The sequence below is a fragment of the Dermochelys coriacea genome, chromosome 1 (assembly GCF_009764565.3).
Source record: "Dermochelys coriacea isolate rDerCor1 chromosome 1, rDerCor1.pri.v4, whole genome shotgun sequence".
In the NCBI taxonomy this organism is placed as follows: Eukaryota; Metazoa; Chordata; order Testudines; family Dermochelyidae; genus Dermochelys; species Dermochelys coriacea.
In genome coordinates, this window is record NC_050068.2 from 304,228,040 (window position 1) to 304,246,200 (window position 18,161).

At 41.3% G+C, this 18,161-nt stretch overlaps 1 long non-coding RNA gene across 1 annotated transcript in view; it reads right to left on the reverse strand.

The window, feature by feature from the left end:
- Positions 1–293: 293 nt before the first annotated feature.
- Positions 294–18,161, reverse strand: part of LOC122456354 — a 67,568-nt gene continuing 49,700 nt past the window's right edge. Inside the window, exon 3 of the long non-coding RNA XR_006275228.1 lies at positions 294–432. This is a non-coding gene — a long non-coding RNA (uncharacterized LOC122456354). The remainder of the gene's footprint in view (positions 433–18,161) is intronic.

The window sequence follows — 18,161 nt, forward strand, 5'->3', positions numbered from 1 at the left end:
ACAAGCCCAATTTCTGCATTTTTTTCACAGGTTTGGAATGTCTGGCTGGGATCCTTTCAACTAGATAGATAGTCCCTAAACCTGAAGGCTGAGAAGGAGTCCAAGAAAAGCATATAGGTGCTTTGGAGCAGATATTTTGTCTGAAAATAACCTTCAGAGAAGACCAAAAGAGTATCTCCTTGAAAGCATGCACACATCAAGCTTCACAATGTGTAAAGAAAACAAAATTACTGTGTTAAGAAAACAAAATTACTCATCGATTAAACTATTGTCATTTCATTACAAGGTGAATTTTAGCAGTTGAGTAATAAGCAATTTCCAAGAGTGATTTTAATACAGAAATACCTACAGACCTTTAAGGGCCACATATAAGGATGCTCAAAATCTTGACATATGCTTGAGCGGTTGATCATTCTGCATCAAATTCTGCAACTAAATATCAGAAGAGTAGCAGTTATAAAGGGGAAATCAATGATGAACCCAGCATTAACGGCTGAGATATTTGCTGTCTTAATTTCTTCACTAACAGAGAAGCTAGAAATGCAGAGATGATTATCCCATTATGTGAGTAGTAACTGAGTAGCATCATTTTGAAGATGAGATTACAAACTATAATTCTGATTAATCCCTGTAGCCTGTGACACAACAAAAGAGTAAGAGTTAACAAGAACACAGACTGCAAATCAGAAAGAATAAAAATAGTGTCATGACGCATATGCAGACAGTGAAAACCTCTACATGGATGTCGCACTGCTACATATTCAGATTATTTCAGAAAATATCAGACTCTCAAGTATTGGGTTTGGAGAACAATTCTGCAATGCAAGCAATCCAACAAATTATACAGCACATAGCAAGAGTAATAATCAATCAGGACAAAATTTATGTTGTGTCTGAAAGCCTTACTAGAATTCATGTAGCAATTCTTCAGTTGGTAGATCTTTTGTTAATTGAGATGCAACGATACATTCCAAAATGCAGTAAGAAATGGCAGATGTGCTACTGGCTGATAATTTCTCTGGAAATTAGAACCAAATAATAGCTTTTTAACAATTAGAGTAATCATAGTAATTTTAAGGGTGGATAGAACAAGGATGATATTAACATCGTTTGTGATACAAAAAATTTGAATTAATACTTGGATAAGCTCATTAATCAAGGAATAAATCCATCTTGTAAGTAGATTTCTTGAGAGCAGTTAATAACTGCCATCAGACTTTTCTGAGCCTACAAATCAAATATAGCTAGAAGAGTGACTGATAGTTGTCTGAAAGTGACAATTCCCCTCTGAATATCACCAGAACAATGTGACCTGTATAGTATCAAGATTTGAAGTTAAATGATCTTATCAGAAAATAATTCAGGAGTCAACTTGATAAGTACCCAGCATAACGGAAACAGAGAGATCTGAGACACGTCTGCTTTATTTCAAAACTGAGTGAACACTCACATTTTATCTCCAAATATTCATTTGAATTCAACAGTAAATTCAGATTCGACCCTGTTCACAGCTCTTTAACCTTCTGTGTTTAAACACTGCACTTTTACTGAAACAAATACTTTCCAAAGCACATTTTTAACTCAAATGCCTGAGAAAAAGCAAATCTGGAACTCATATCTGATTGCCAAATTTTCAGTTCATGTGTGTCAGTTACCTAAATCCTGTAGTGTTGTTTCTGTTCCCTGACTGCACAATTTATGTAACTAATCAACATGAACTAATGTGAAAATACCACACATGAATTTGAAATTCATGCTGTAGTCCAACTTTGACACTTTGGAAGGAAACATTCTCTAACTGATTCCCTTATTTCAACCGAGTTTCCCCAGATGGCTTCCTTGAATAAGCCCCCATACACATGAAAGGCACTCCAGGGACACTAAATCATTGCATACTACCCTGGGAAACCAGCAACAACTAATTGGGCAAGAGCCAGTTTAGTTATTTTTAAAAAAACCTTAAAAGTAAAAATGTACAACTGTGTTACAGCAGGCGAACTCCCCACCGGCTAGTATTTGTACCTTGCTGTCCTAATACCTGGTACCAGGGAGGCTTCTGGTGTCTGCCTCGCCACCAAATTCAAAGCCAATAGATGAGGGCTTTCTAAGACCCATATTACTCATGCGCACTGCAGGACCTTGAACCTAGTACTGAGAGTTGGTATTAGTTTCCTAGGATGATCAGAGTTCCTAGGATGATTGCAGTTTCCTAGGATGATCCAGATTAAGATTAAATGTGCCCCAGATTTACCAGCCCTTCAAAGATGATTCTCTGTGTCCAAATGGATAGGAGAAGGCCTGACCACAGCCACAAAATCTTTATTCTCAGCTCACTCATGGCTGGCAGTTAGCTTCCTCATCTCCATCAGAAGAAGCCAAGCACTGACCAATTCACTCCGCATGAATGGAGACAGGACTGATATGTGAGCTGATCTTTATACACTCCTTGGCATGCCAGGTTCTGAGTCTCAAATTCTGAGGCTCTATTCAAAATATTCACCTGATTCCTTTCACAGAGAATCAAATTATCCTGAGAAAGAGAGTATATTGTGAACTTGCATCCCATCAACTCAGCGGAAGTTTCTTTCACTGTGCCAGTAGTCACAGCCATAATTATTGGGACAGGGACCAGTAGGACTTCAACCCCAATTTTCAGCCACAAGGATCCATCTCCCTAACTTCTACCCTATAGCAAAAAAGCAACGAGAGGGAGGGGAGTCCAGCCATTCTTTGCTACTGAAGGATCGTCTGCATTACAAAGTTCCACTAGCTTAACATGCATAGATGTAATTAAACTGATGTATCTTACTCTGTGTGTTCACACTGTTGTAATTGTATCAGTATAAATTACCTCATATTTGTGCCATGTGCCCATGTTGGATTGTGCTGCATCAACTTCCATATGATTAGGTATCCTAGGGTTTCTGGAATTATGTCCAGGCCAGATGCATTATGGACACTTTTCATACCAGATGATGGCATTGATGTCCCGGCAGGAAGGAGAATAATTTTACCTGCTGTACCCCAGAATTTACATAGTTTCAGCATCAGTTCCAAACTGATGACTCTTAGCATGGGGAAGGCCAAGGGGCATACTGTGATCTGGTCAATTACTGAGTCAGAAAAGCAGACCCTGGGCTATTTGAGAGCCCCTAGCATTCAGTATTGCCTGCCTCAAGAGATAAAAAATAATTGGATTTGCCCAAAAAATCATGAGATTTTTTTTAAAGACTATATTGTGGGTTTTGGTCTGTCTTTTGATGTTTGAATTCCCCCTGCCCAGCCTCAGTCTATGTGTATGTGACAAGTAGTGTTGCCCCCTCTCCAAAATGTATTAGGTAAGGTGATTTTTGGCCCTTGCTGTAGTGCCTCTCATCCGCACATCAGCCTGTCCCCTGCCCACAATCCTGCCCCCCAATCAGTTCAGCCTGCTCAGCCCCCAATCCCTCAGTTCAACTCTCCTCCAGCCTCACCTCTATTCCTCCTGGGGTTCTTCATCCCCCTCTCCCAGGTCTGGAGGGGGCTCCAGCAGGGTCCCTTCCAGGCTGGGGGACAACCCCAGGCACTCTTCACACCCCCTGCCCCCCGCCCTTCCCAGTCTGTGTGCTGGACAGGACCAGCATTAGACTTACTCAGGCCCAAGGCAGAAACTAAGGAGTGGCCTTGACCCCTCCTCCCTTATGCTGCTCACACATTGGATTTCTGCAACATTTCTGGAGCCCAAGCCCAAACCCCATCACACGGGGCTGAAGCTGAAGCCCAAGTCCCATCACTCAGTGCGAAAACTGAAGCCTGAGCCCCATTGTGAGGGGATGAAGCTGAATCCTGAAGCCCGCCACGAGGGGCCCCCTGTGGTGTAGCACTTTGAGCAATTGCCCTGCTTGCTACCCCCTAACACCAGCCCTGGTGCTGGAGGGGGCAGAAGTAGAGAACTGTCCTACCCAGTTACTCACTGGAGGGGAGGAGAGAGGGGGAGCAGAGCTGCCCTGAGCCAACTTTTTAGCTCCTGACTCTCTTCCTGTGAGACTAGCTTCACATTGTGGGGAAAGAGCTCTGCCTGCAGCAGGTCTGATTGGTTATTTTCCCCCAGGAGGTGGCCAAGTGGGACTGACAGCCAGCCAGATAGTTCAAACTCACTAGAAGTCTGCAACTTCTCACACCATCATGCGACTGGCTCCAGCCCAGGCAAAATCTCATCACTCATGAAAAAAGTCACCAGAGGTGGCAACACTGAGAATGGCAACTATGGAAGCAGTCAGGAGGCAATGGGAGTTTTAGCAGATGTTTCAGCAGAGATACAGGGGAAGGAAGGAGGACTTAGAGATCAAATCTGTGTGGTGTGATGAAATCTAGCTACATTATTCTATGAACTATTCTATGATCAGCTACACTATGTGGAGTGCTGCTTTGGGGCAGAGCCATGAGTATAGAGTGGTGGTTCTGGATAGCTCTGGAGACTTGGGATGTCCAGCAGTGAGTACAAAATTTTGGAAGTGTAGAGATATGTTCATGAAAGATTGTGATTTGGAGATGCTCCCTCATGAGGGATTGTATTGTGAGTGTGGGAATTTGGAGATGTGCTCTGGAGGCGAGGGTTGGAAACATCCACATGGCTGTGTACAGCCATTCATCAGAGATGCTCTCCAGTTTGTTTTATTAAAGTTTTATTCCTGTCTCATTCACTGGTTAATTATTTAATGAACCCCAAGATTGTTACAGAAAAGTAGAAGGTGACTTTCCTGGATCTCTGTGCTGAACTCACTTAAACCCTGCAGCACCAGAAAATCAGGAGGAGAGTCACTCTTGATGTGAAGAGAGTGGCAATCACTCTCTGGAAGCTGGCCACCTGCTCTTGCTACCGGTCAGTGGGGAATCAACCAGATTAGAGTTGGTGGACCTGCTGTGCTGGAAGTGTGCAAGGTTATTGTGTGTGTGAATACTATAGGACATGTGCAGGAGATAGGATTGCCAGATGACCAGTTTTTGACTGGAACACCTGGTTGAAAAGGGACTCTGGCAGCTCCGGACAGCACCATTGACTGGGCCATTAAACGTACAGTTGGAAGTGCAGAGGGGCCAGCAGGCTCCCTGCCTGGCTCTGCATAGTTTCCAGAAAGCAGCTCGTATGTCCTTCTGGTTCCTAGGCAAAGGTGTGGCCCCAGGGGTTTCATGTGCTGCCCCCTCCTCAAGCAATGGCTCTGCAGCTTCTATTGTAGCCAATGGGAGCTGCGGGGGTGGCACCTGTGGGCAGGAGCAGAGCACAGATCTGCCTGGCTGTGCCTCCGCCTAGGAGCTGGAGAGACATGTCACTGCTTCTTGGGAGACACCTCAGGTAAGCACCACCCAGAGCCCACACCTCTCACCCACTCCCACACCCCAACCCCCTGCCCCAGCCCTGAACCACCTCCTGCATCCAAACTCCTTTCTGGAGCCTATACCCTGAACTCCCCCCGCACTACAACCGTCTGCCCCAGCCTGGTGAAAATGAGCAAGTGAGCGAGGATGGGGGAGAGCAACCAGTGGAGAGGGGCTCAGAGAAGGGGTGAGGCAGTGGCAGAGCCCCTGGGAAGGGATGGGGCAGGGACAGGGAAGGGTGTTCAGTTTTCTGCGATTAGAAAGTTGGCAACCCTAGCTGGGAATGCTCTGTTCACAGTATTCTTGCATTTCTTAAACAAAGCATAATGTCCTGATTTTGTCCATTGGAAAACAAAATCTCCAAGAATGATAAATTGAGCTACAACATCTGTAGAACTAGTTCCCATTAATTTGATCTAGTTCAGTGGTTCTCAACCCACAACCCGTGGGCCGCTTGTGGCTCAATCAGCACACAGCTGTGGCCCTTTTGACATCCTCAGTGTCATACCAGTGGTATATATATTGTGTGGATGTGGCCAACGTAGCACACAGAGAGCAGCATATGTGGCCCACAATGGTAAATAGTTTGAGAACCACTGATCTCAATTTTCTTATGTGAGATCCTGGCTAGCCTTCATATTCCTCTTGTAGAAACAGGAGAGAGATCACTAGTATTTATTATTTTGCCTAGGAGTCCCAATAAGAAATAATGCAGCCTCATTTGCCTTCTTTTAGCCAACCTAGAACATTTTTCTGTACTAGTTACTGATGATTCTCAGTGCAGGTTTTCTACACTTTCTCTAATACACCTTTTTCTTCATTTCAACTAGGCTAGAGCTTAATTATAGAGGACACTATTTATATATTTCAGACAGACTTCTAGTGAGATATATGCAATACTAACTTTCAAATTTCAGATGTTCTTAGTGCTTTGTTAGACTCCATTTAAGTCATTGTTTGTTATTTGCATTTAGTTCCCCTTTTTTTTAAGGGAGATGCTGGTGTGTTGTTTCATCACTATTTCTCCTCTGTTGAAACAGACTGATTCTCTATCCTTTGCCAATGTACAACTACACATGTCTGTAACAAATGGAGAGGAGAACATGTTGCAGCATCCAGCTCCCTTCTCCATTGCATAGTGTGGAAGGGACTTTGGCTCTGTCCCCACTTCTCTTGAAGTTATTTGGGGTGGCTTGTGCCCCTGATAGCACTAGGATGAAGCACAGAGACTGAAGCTGATTATTACCTTTGGATGAGGGACATAGCAAACTGTACCTTTAAGACACTGTGGAAAGAGCCCATTAGAATCTGTTGTTAAGTTATACTAATCTCCTAGAACTCATACACTGAATGTAACAGACTCACTGGCTTTGAGTGATCACTGAATACCATAGAAGAGGTCTGTAGGGAGGGGAATTTCTTGTTCTCTCACTTCCACCAAGCCCTTCCACACAAGGGCCAGTCCATAACTTGCCCTTTATTTATATAAGTTATTTCCACTTTACAAATGGTGAAACTGATATGATGAGGACGAGTAAATTACACAAGGCTGGTCACAGGAGAAGTTAGGGTCTCAAGTTAGATTAGAATCCAGGAGTGAAATCTTAGCTGCTAGTCTTGTGGTCAGACAACTGGAATACACCTCACTCCAACTGTTCTACTGAGGGCAGCAGTAACAGATGATGATGATGATAAAAGAGTTCTGGAAGGCAAAATATCTAGAGATATAACTAACTCAGCACTGGATCTACACTATCTGGGCTTCCTTTAAAACTTAAACTGCCTTCCCTCCAAAAAGGAAGAACATACCTGTATGGTGTGATAGAAAAGACAAATAGCACTCCAGATACTCTGGCACTAGTGTAGAAAATGCAGATCTAGTGTAGATCCACAAAACAGATGTGTGTTTGAAACAAGATATTACGTTGTCTTCCTGCCACAGGATATCTTATGATTGACAAAGGACAACTTACATGAAAATGGGGAGACAACAATTTGCGTTGTCTACACTAAATATTGCATTAAGGAAAGATGATGGGAAGAAGGCATATTGTCCTGGCTAATGATGAAAGTGATTGTCTCAAACACTGTGGAAAAATTGTTCCAGAACAGACTGCCTTTCTAAAACTGTGAAGGTCAGGGTCTCCTAGTGTACTGGTTCTGTGAACTGAAACCAACATTTTCAAACTTAAAGTTAGGCACCTAGAAAAAGCAACTTAATGTTCACAGGTACTGGATTTTCCATTCTGAAAAGAATCCCATCATGAGACTGAGTTGACAAATCAAAACTGGCCATACAAAAAACCCCAAACAACAAATAACCACCAAAAATCAAACAAACAAAAAAGGGGATCACTCAGTCACCCTAAGCCACCATATAATGGCAATGCTGCCAACTCTTGTGATTTTTTCTTGAGTAACACAATTTTGGCCCTGCTGCAGGGCCAAGTGATGTAAACAGCTACAGCCTTCATGCAATTTCCAGACCTGCCAAGGAGAAAAGCACCTCTGATTGGCTGGCTTCCCCACCTCTCTACCTTCTTAGAAAAAGAGGAGCATCCCCTTTCATGAAAGAGTTGACTCTTCTCTGCTCCCTTCTCCTCCATTACCATTATGCCTGGAAAAGGAGTGAAGAGGACTTCTGCTACAACTTGCCTCTGCCCCAGATCTGAAGAGCCCCTGGAGCTTGTCAGCATCCAATCCTGGAAGGTGAAGAAAGAACAGACGTGTGCTGAGGGGCAAGAGGCATATGTAGGGCTGAGTGGGCAGAGTTAATGTGATGCTGGAAGACCCATAATCACTTGATGTAGGGTGCATAATTGATATATGGTGGGGGAGAGGGTGTTAGAAAATTAATGATCATTTTGGGGCTTAGGGAGAAGCTGGAAGCTCTGCATTTTCAGGCAGCACTATGATGTAACTTTCTGCCATTTTATGCAAATTAAAGATCCTCTGGCTTTTTGTCGCAAGGTGTAGGCAGGTATGGATTTTGGAAAAGCAAAGTAAACTAGAATTAGTGTAAAAAGAAAAGGAGTACTTGTGGCACCTTAGAGACTAACAAATTTATTAGAGCATAAGCTTTCGTGAGCTACAGCTCACTTCATCGGATGCATTAAGTGAGCTGTAGCTCACGAAAGCTTATGCTCTAATAAATTTGTTAGTCTCTAAGGTGCCACAAGTACTCCTTTTCTTTTTGCGAATACAGACTAACACGGCTGCTACTCTGAAACCTAGAATTAGTGTGTGACAGTGACCTCGCTCAGAGCGGCTTATTATCACTCACACATTAGAAGTGCACAAAGGGATTTCAAAATTAAGAAGACAAAACAGATTTTTTTTGTTAAATTATTATTTTTTTGGATAAGCTTATCATTTTGGGGGGTCTGCCTCATGATTTTTGAACTTTGGGGGTTAGCAATACTGTAGTAACTGGAAATTAAGAAAACAAAATGAAAAATAGAGACTGAAATGAAGATTGAAAAACAAACAGGTCAGTTTTTGTTTAGTTTTCATCAAAATACTTGAAAACTGAGACATTTGGAAAAAACATAATTAGTCTTGTAAAAACATTCTTAAAAGCCATTTTCTGGCAAATGACTTCATTTGAATAATTTCATCCTTGGTAATAATAAATAACAAAATTAACAAAATTCTCAAACAATCTGGGAACTGAAATTTATTTGTATAGACATCAGTGTTGCCAGCTTGTGTTTTTATTGTGAGTCTCATGATATTTAGTGTTTTCCTAAAGCCCCAGCTACTGCATTAATGTGACCAGTGAGAATCTTACCATTTATTTTGATAAAAAAGGAAATTTATAGCCTTTATGGTTGCAGAGAAAATGTGACACGCGTGCATCCTAAAGGCTCAAAAACCGGCAGACAAATAAAAAGTATCCAGACTGTATTATTTTTAAGACAAGATCAATATTTGGGGGCGGAGATGGGGGAGCTAACTCATGATTTTTGAATGCATGGGTTTGGCAATGTTGTTGACTCTTCTTTGAAGAGTTACAAATAACCAACAACATCTGGGGGGAAAATCAGTTCAGTCCTGAGCAGGCTGTGAGTAGAAAAAAATGTGCTCTGTCTGCCAATTCCTTCATTGTGAACAACTTACTCTAGGGGCCTGATCCAAAGCCAGTCCAAAGGTATTCAATGGACTTTGGATCAGACCTAGTTGTGGCAGTTCTATGAAGCTTGTGTGAGAAATCCTAGTCGTCCTTCTGTAACACACCGCGGTCCTAACTGAGGAAAATATTTTAGCACTGGCTTCATTTTAAACAGGTGAGTAGGCCTATTGAAGTCAATTACACTACTCCCATCCATAAAGCATATGCTTATGAGCTTTGCTGTATTAGGACCTAATTACTGAAGCCTGCGTGTTTGCGGAGAAATGTTCTGTAACGTGCAGTGTACTCTGTGGGCCTGATTCTCCAGTGTTTTGCTCCTTGTGTAGTCACTTGTGTACGTATGATGTGAGTAAAAAATGGGGGGGGGGGGCAAAACGCTACCATTCTGATTTGGAGAGACAAGGTAAATGAGTTAATTTCTTTCATTGGACCAAGTTCTGTTGGTGAGAGAGACAAGCTTTCAAACCACAGAGTTCTTCCTCAAATCAGGGAAAGGAAATCCCAGCATCACAGCAAACTGCAAAGTAAAACAGATTGGTAGTTTTATAACCACTTTGCATTGGAGTAAATGACTATGCAAGACAGGGGAGACCGGGCCCTGTTTATTATAATATATGCTATTCCATTAAAGGGTCAAAAATCATATGCATTTTAAAAATCCATAGTCTGCAGTCAGACAAATTCCATCCAGAGACCAGTAGATAGCTGTACACTTTTGGATGTTCTTTAAGCAAATTTTTAGTTTAATTTTAAATTTAAGTTTTTCCACCAAATGCATCTGATGAAGTGAGCTGTAGCTCACGAAAGCTTATGCTCTAATAAATTTGTTAGTCTCTAAGGTGCCACAAGTACTCCTTTTCTTTTTAAGCAAATTGCAATGAAACACAGCAAAAAAAGATTAGGTAGGGGAAAATACAAAGGCAGAAGTAAAAGCTAGAACAAAGATATAGATACAGAAACCAGAGTCCACCAATGCCTGTCCTCCAGCAACTATAGGAAATCAATCAAGGAGGACATGATCATCTGATTCAGAAGATGCTGAAAAAAGCAAAGTCCCTGCTCTAAATCCTTAGATTGTATAAATGTAACCGATTGTGCTATCATTACAAACAAAAGCAGGCAATACATTTTCAAGACCAGACATGCCTGACTAATAAATTGTTCCCTAGGATGGCAGTTTGATGTATTCAAGGGAAAAACAACTTAGAAAGATTAATTTTGTTAATTGTACTTAAATAGAATTCTCTTATTTTGAAGATCAAAGCAGAGCTATTGCCTAACATGGCCAGTGGATGTTGTGATGAGTTCATACTGTGCTCTAAATACTAGGTTGAGGTGGCAAAGATTAAAGGGAAGTAATCAGAAATTAAAAGTTTTTTTGATCAGCACTACAAAACTTTGCCTTTTAGAGATGAATTTATTACTTCTGAAAGCTGTTAAATTAACAGCTCTGGATACAAAGATTTTTTTTTTTATCCACAGAAGAGGCAATGGCAGTGCAAGCTTTCCTATAATATCTCACCAATATACCTCCTCCAGGATTGTATAACTTCAGTCTCCATGCACATTCATACCTTGGCCACTCTGCTAGGTCTGCCAACAAGGGTTATAACTAGTGTAAATTTTGATGATGGTTTTTTAAATGCGGATATTGAGGAGTAGGAACTAACAGAAACCTTGATCAATTCATGTAAGGTGGCTTCCAAACAGCTATCAACAACAACTTTCAGTTACTACTGACTAAACAGGATTCATACCTACAGTGGAGAGGCTCTGTATCTCATTAGCAGTCTGTAAAGCCAACTATCCCTTGTTTTTTACATATTTACTCCAAAAACTGACTCTTTTATAAAAAAATAATTATTTTACTTATTAGTCTTGAATTAAAGGTTCAAAGATTAATGCTCTGATGAGAAAATTTGACAACAGCATTACCGACAGACTTACTGAAAGATATGTATTTTCCTGCATAATAAAATAGGGTCTTAAAATGCTTTACTGACATTCCTAACTGTTTTGCCAAAGTGTTAACTACACGCTGATTTAGGGGTACATTTTCAATGCACTTATCTCCCATTTGTGGCATTTGCATGTCTAATCTCTATGCAATGAACTGTTAATTTACCCCTTAGTGTTCCCAAGAAATATAATTTATATGCACATAAAATCTCAATGTAATATCTAGAGATGAAATCCAACAGAAACAGTTTACTATGAAATCCAGTCTTTGTTCCCTTATTTTTCCACTTCACTGATTGTTGCTTTTTTCTAAGTACTTCTGGAGATCTCTCCCATAGCCCTTCATTATATTGGATTTTTATACCACTTTATTTGGGAAATAAAACTAAAAAGCATTTTATATTGCTTGATTTCCCATGATTGTTGAGATGATTTGCTAGACTTAAAAAAACCTAACAATTGAAACCTGACATAAAGGTGCCAGAGTGCAAAATGCTAATCAATATAAGGAAAAAACTAAACCAACTCTCCCTTTAATACAAAGGATGTGAGATATATTTTATTTGAATCAAATGCTATTTAGCAACTTAAGTATCTGCAGCACTTCTAATAACTTGGGTAAGATGTATTGATTTCTCAATTGATTTTTTTAATATACCTTCTCTGTGAGGGAGTTCTTACTGAACAGCAAAGAGTGACTGTGCTAATACCGACTCTAAACAGTGTGGAGGTGTTCAGATATTCAGGATGGGTAGTTATTGGATTCCAAATTACTGTAGATCTGTATTTTTCACTTGAAGGAACTATATTATTTATGTATTTATCTCATATAGTTTGCAGCATTTGAAGTCTTTTAATTATGAAGTGTTCTTTTTCCAAAGAGGAGAGCTAAACATGAATAATTAGAACCGTTTACATAAGAGTGAGAGATTTACATATGGACTGAGACAGTATATAGTCCTGGGGCTACTGTATATTAACCTTTTCCTCCAGCTTCAGAGTAATACATAAAGAGGATATTTTTCTCCAACACACAAAACAGATCTACATGTCAGAATAATGCATAAGAATAGATTTAAAAATCCGTGGATTTATGCTCTGATAGCTGCAGTGTTATAAAAATGAGTCAGGAAATTTTAAACAACACTATTTTTTCCTTCAGACATGAAGCAAAGTAATTGTAAATAAAAACGCTTCACTTTTTCTCTGGAGCAGTTTTATACAACCAAGAGATAAAGAATAAAATCCTGACCCTATTGAAATCAAAGGGAGTTTTGTCACTGACTCCAATGGGGCAAAGATTTCACCCAACGTGTGCAGTCCTTATACAGGTAAAAGATCCCATTGAACTCAGTGGAAGTTTTGACTGAGTAAGCATTGTAGGACTTCACCACAAATATTTCAATAAAGTGATTTCTGAAGTTTAGAACATCTCTAGCATGTCATATACTCAAAGAGAAATTGCATCTTAAGAACAAATTCTAAACGTTCCCTGGCAAAGATAACTTTAAAATCCTAGAACTAACAGTTCAGGGAAACATTTTATGTTCTAAATAGCTAACCACTGAAGAGCACTTGCAAATGCTCAGCACTGAAAAAAACAATTTTCAGCAACATAAATCTGAACTCTAATATGCAATTCTAAGGGCCGAATGATGACCGCCCATGAGTAGATGCACAAGTAAAGAGAGAGGGTGCAGGAGCCTCATGCTTCCTTAGCAGTCCTGCACAGAGAAAGAAGCCATAATGAGGGCTGTCTACACTCAGGAAAGAGGATGTCAATAATGGTGCTGGGACACTCATTGCCACCGAGGGAATGAAGGAGAGGATCTGGGATATGGCCTTGTCCTGAAAATATGTAGGTGGCTGCATTTTACTATGAAGTTCATGCTATTTTTTCCATACAGGTGTAGCAAAGACTTATCCTCTTTTCCCCTGCCCCCCTCACCCCACTTCTCTTCAGTGTTCCCTCTTTTGTACTTTTCTTTCCATTTAGCTCATCCCTTACCAACTAAGCCTACCAAAACAAAACAAAAATACACACTACACAAAAACAAACTGTTTGCTGCCATCCTATTGTTCACTCTGCTTGTGTGTTACACCCTTGCCCCCACCCTGTATCTTGTCAATTTAGGTTTTAAGCTCCTCAAGGCAGGGACTGTCTACTACTGTGTTTGTATAATACCCAGCACAGTGGGGCACCATTCTTGGTTGGCCCTTAAGATCTACCAGAATAAACATGGTTATTGATAAAGACTGGTGGTGAGTATGCTTCCCCAATGCCCCTTAAAGGCTTTATGCCTGCCTCAAGTCTCTGTACACATAAAAGGCATAATTCAGAGGTGAGGTTTAAGGTGAGGTAAGTTAGATCCTCTTGCAGTAACACACTCTCTTGGAATGGATATAAGTAGTTGTAAGGGAATGCAACTGACTGTTAAATAATTTAACTGACGCCATCTAAAACATCTCTGAATTTGGTCCACTGTTTCCAGCTAATGCTGCTAATGTGGTGCACTTCCTTCCTCCCACCATGCAGTTACAAGTCTGGGAGTCAAAACTTAGTCTGTGGTTTCTGCCTGGCCATGGACTGATCTAACATTTTTAGAGAGGTTTTTGGTGACATTCACTGTATATTATGCACCCAAAACTTGTTAATACTGAGAGTTGGATTGCTAAAAATATATCCTTTAGTACAAACAATCTCCACCCCTAAGCCTCTCCTTTCTATGAATCACAAACTGTCCTCAGTCTGCATCGGGAACTCCCATTGATATCAATGAATGTCCCATGTGCAGACCGAGCAGCACATATAAGGACAAGTGCAGAGTCCTGCACTTAGGACAGAAGAATCCCAGGGACTAGGAACCGAATGGCTAGGCAGCAGTTCTACAGAAAAGGACCTAGGGGTTACAGTGGATGAGAAGCTGGATATGAGTCAACAGTGTGTCCTTGTTTCCAAGAAGGCCAATGGCATTTCGGAATGTATAAGTAGAAGCATTGCCAGCAGATCGAGGGATGTGATCATTCCCCTCTATTCGACATTGGTGAGGCCTCATCTGGAGTACTGTGTCCAGTTTTGTGTCATCTGGAGTACTGTGTCCATTACAAGAAGGATGTGGAAAAATTGGAAAACATCCAGCGGAGGGCAACAAAAATGATCAGGGGACTGGAACACATGACTTATGAGGACAGGCTGAGGGAACTGGGATTATTTAGTCTGCAGAAGAGAAGAATGAGGGGGGATTTGATAGCTGCTTTCAACTACCTGAAAGGGGGTTTCAAAGAGGATGGATCTAGACTGTTCTCAGTGGTAGCAGATGACAGAACAAGGAGTAATAGTCTCAAGTTGCAGTGGGAGAGCTTTAGGTTGGATATTAGGAAACATTTTTTGACTAGGAGGATGGTGAAACACTGGAATGCTTTACCTAGGGAGGTGGTGGAATCTCCTTCCTTAGAAGTTTAAAGTCAGGCTTGACAAGGCCCTAGCTGGGATGATTTAGTTGGGGATTTGTCCTGCTTTGAGCAGGGGGTTGGACTAGATGACCTCCTGAGGTCCCTTCCAACCCTTATATTCTATGATTCTATGATTCTATATTCCTGGGATGGCACCTGATCCTACCAGTACTCAGCCCTTGCATTAGAACCCAAACCTAATCACTGGTGAGCCAAAAATCCTTTCTTCTGGCATAGAGTTAAAAACAGTTCCTCTTGCAAAGTATTATGCAGTTCTATATAAAACAAAGGATTTTGTGGGTGAAGCTAACTCTTGTTCAATAATGTTGTTAAATCTCAGAGAAGACTTTGTTTTCATAGTATTTTGTAGCTTTCTTCCCAAGAAATACATAGTCTTACACAATTGTGGTTAGTTTGAAATTGGGTAAATAAATATTGAAAATGTCCTTAAATTGATATGGTTACAATTAAACCAATTCTAATGGCCCATTAACCACTAGGTGGCACCAAACAGCCATTAGTCGTAAACTTTCTGTGGCTCAAAAGCTTAGTAGATATTAGAGTGTGCCAAATACTGAGGATTCACCTACATTTTACCTGCAATGTCGGCCTATTTAAAACTAAAAAGGCAAGGATCTAAACTAGCAAGGATTTTAATCATACAAGAGTTAAAATGCACTAAAAAGTAAATTAGTTGTGGCTGATCTAAATGTAAAGTTCTGATGACTTTTTCTTGGGAAGGATAGTGCCACGTGAGATTAACTGCTTCCATTTATTAAAGGAAGGAAAGATTTTGTACTAATATCACTTCCTATATACATTATACTAATATATGTATTTAAGGAGTGCTGGGACATAAACAAGACCAATGCCACAAAGATATGTACACTAATAATCAAGTTACCAGTACAAATACATATATAAACTCTGCCACCCACCATAGATTAAAGCCTAATTATAAATGAAGATAATAATAATCATTTTCTTTTCAAATTTATTTTGGGAAAACATCAGGTGGCATCTTAAATCTAACAGTAACTAGTGGAGGGCCAATCATCTTGTGGGATATAGTCAGTAAACCTTGAGCTCAGATGTGGGTATTATCGATCCAGTTCTATTTCTTAAATTTCAATGTTCCAACTGTCAGGGTTTGGCAGGGTTACTGGCTTAGTAGAAGAGGGAAACGGTAGACATGATATCTTGATTTTAATAAGGCTTTTGACACAGTACCACATGACATTCTCAAAAGCAAACTAGGGAAATGTGGTCTAGATGAAATTACTATAAGGTGGGTGCACAAATGGTTAAATCCATACTCAAAGGGTAGTTATCTATGGTTTCCTGTCAAACTGGGAGAACATATCTAATGGCATCCTGCAGGAGTCAGTTCTGAGTCGAGTACCATTCAATATTTTCATTAATGACTTGGATACTACTGTGGTGATTTTGCTTATAAAACTTGCAGATGGCACCAGGCTGGGAGGAGGACAGGAACTGAATCCAAAAAAAGGCTAACGGGGTGTACGTCAACAAATTGGAAAATTGGTCTGAATTTAACAAGACGAATTCAGTAAAGATAAATGAAAAGTACTTCATCTAGGAACCAAAAAAAATCAAATGCACAACCACATGGATGGAGGGCAAACCCCTGCTTTGGGGAGGGCTGCACCCTTTCTGCTGTCTGCAGCTCTTCTGCCGGAGGCTTGGCCCCCCACATATTGGACCCCCGAACCCCCACTCTGGAGGGGAGCCCTGAGGGCACCCTGCAACTGGAGGAGTCCCAGTCTGCCCATCTCAGCCATGATGGGCCGCTCTCCCTCGAATGCCAATCCAGTCCTAGCCACACCGGGCCAAGCCGCCGCCGCCTCCTCCCAAGCTGTTGTGGCTGGGCTGAGCCGCCACCTCCCCCTACGTGCCTGCCCAGCCCCCCAGCAGCCCCAGCCCCACCGTGCTCAGCCATATGCAGCACATAGCCGAGCAGCCTCACTCCTCTGCCAGACCCTCCAGGCTACCACTGGCTCACCACATTCCCTCCTAACTCCCTCAACCCCCAAAAGGAAGGACACGGTGAGCAGTGGCAGGCAGACAGGCAGCAGCAGCAGAGGCAATGGGGGTCTTGGGGAAGGGGAAAGGGCAGGGCCACCGCAGCCAAGGTGTCTGATGGCGGGTCCGCAGCAGGTTTAGCCTTCCTTGGCCTATTATACCTGCCGTCCATGCACAACTGCAAAATGAGGAATATCTGGCTGGATGGTAATACTGCTGAAAGGGATCTGACGTTACAGTGGATCACAAATTCAATAAGTCACCAATGCACAACAGTTGCGAAAAAGGCTAATGGGGTATATTAGTAGGAGTGTTGTATGTAAGATATGGGAGGTAATTGTGCCACTGCTGAGGCCTTAGCTGGAGTATTGTGTCCAGTTCTGGGCACAACACTTCAGGAAAGATGTGGACAAATTGGAGAGAGTCCAAAGGACTGCATCAAAAATGATAAAAGATTTAGAAAACCTGATTTATGAGGAAAGGATAAAAAAACTGGGCATGTTAAGTCTTGAGAAAAGAAGACTGAGGGGGGACCTGATAAGTCTTCAGATATGTTCAAGGCTGTTTTGAAGAAGGCTGTGATCAATTGTTCTCCACATCCACTGAATTTAGGACAAAAGGGAACGGACTTAATCTGCAGCAAGGAAGATTTAGGTCAGATATTAGGAACGACTTTATAACTATAAGGGTAATAGAATAATCTTCCAATGGAGATTGTGGAATCCCCATCACTGGCAGTTTTTTAAGATCAGATTGGATAAACATTTTTCAGGGATGATCTAGGTTTAGTTGGACCTGCCTCAGTGCAAGGGATGGACTCAGTGGCATGTGAAGGTCCCTTCTACCTTCTTTAATAGCTTTGCCAAGGGAACTTGTGCAACTAGGGCAATGTGCAAAGTAAGCAAGGTGTCTTCAGAAAGGCATGAGACCTGTGTGTAAACATTTATACTGCACTCATCATCATGGCATCTAAGAGCAGGACCTCCAACTGGATCCATGCCTCAGTAGAGTAATGAGACCTAAATATTGCTATGGTATTGTTACACTTTCGACCTCAGTGGTTAGCTAATATTCAGAGCATTGCAGATTAATTCCATTAAAGAGAGAAAGTAATGATGGTGTCAGATATTCCTTTGATGCAATCCTGTGTATTTAGAAAGAATGTATGCAAACTAATGTTTCCCTGAACATAGTAGGAATCAAACAGGAGGCCATTTCT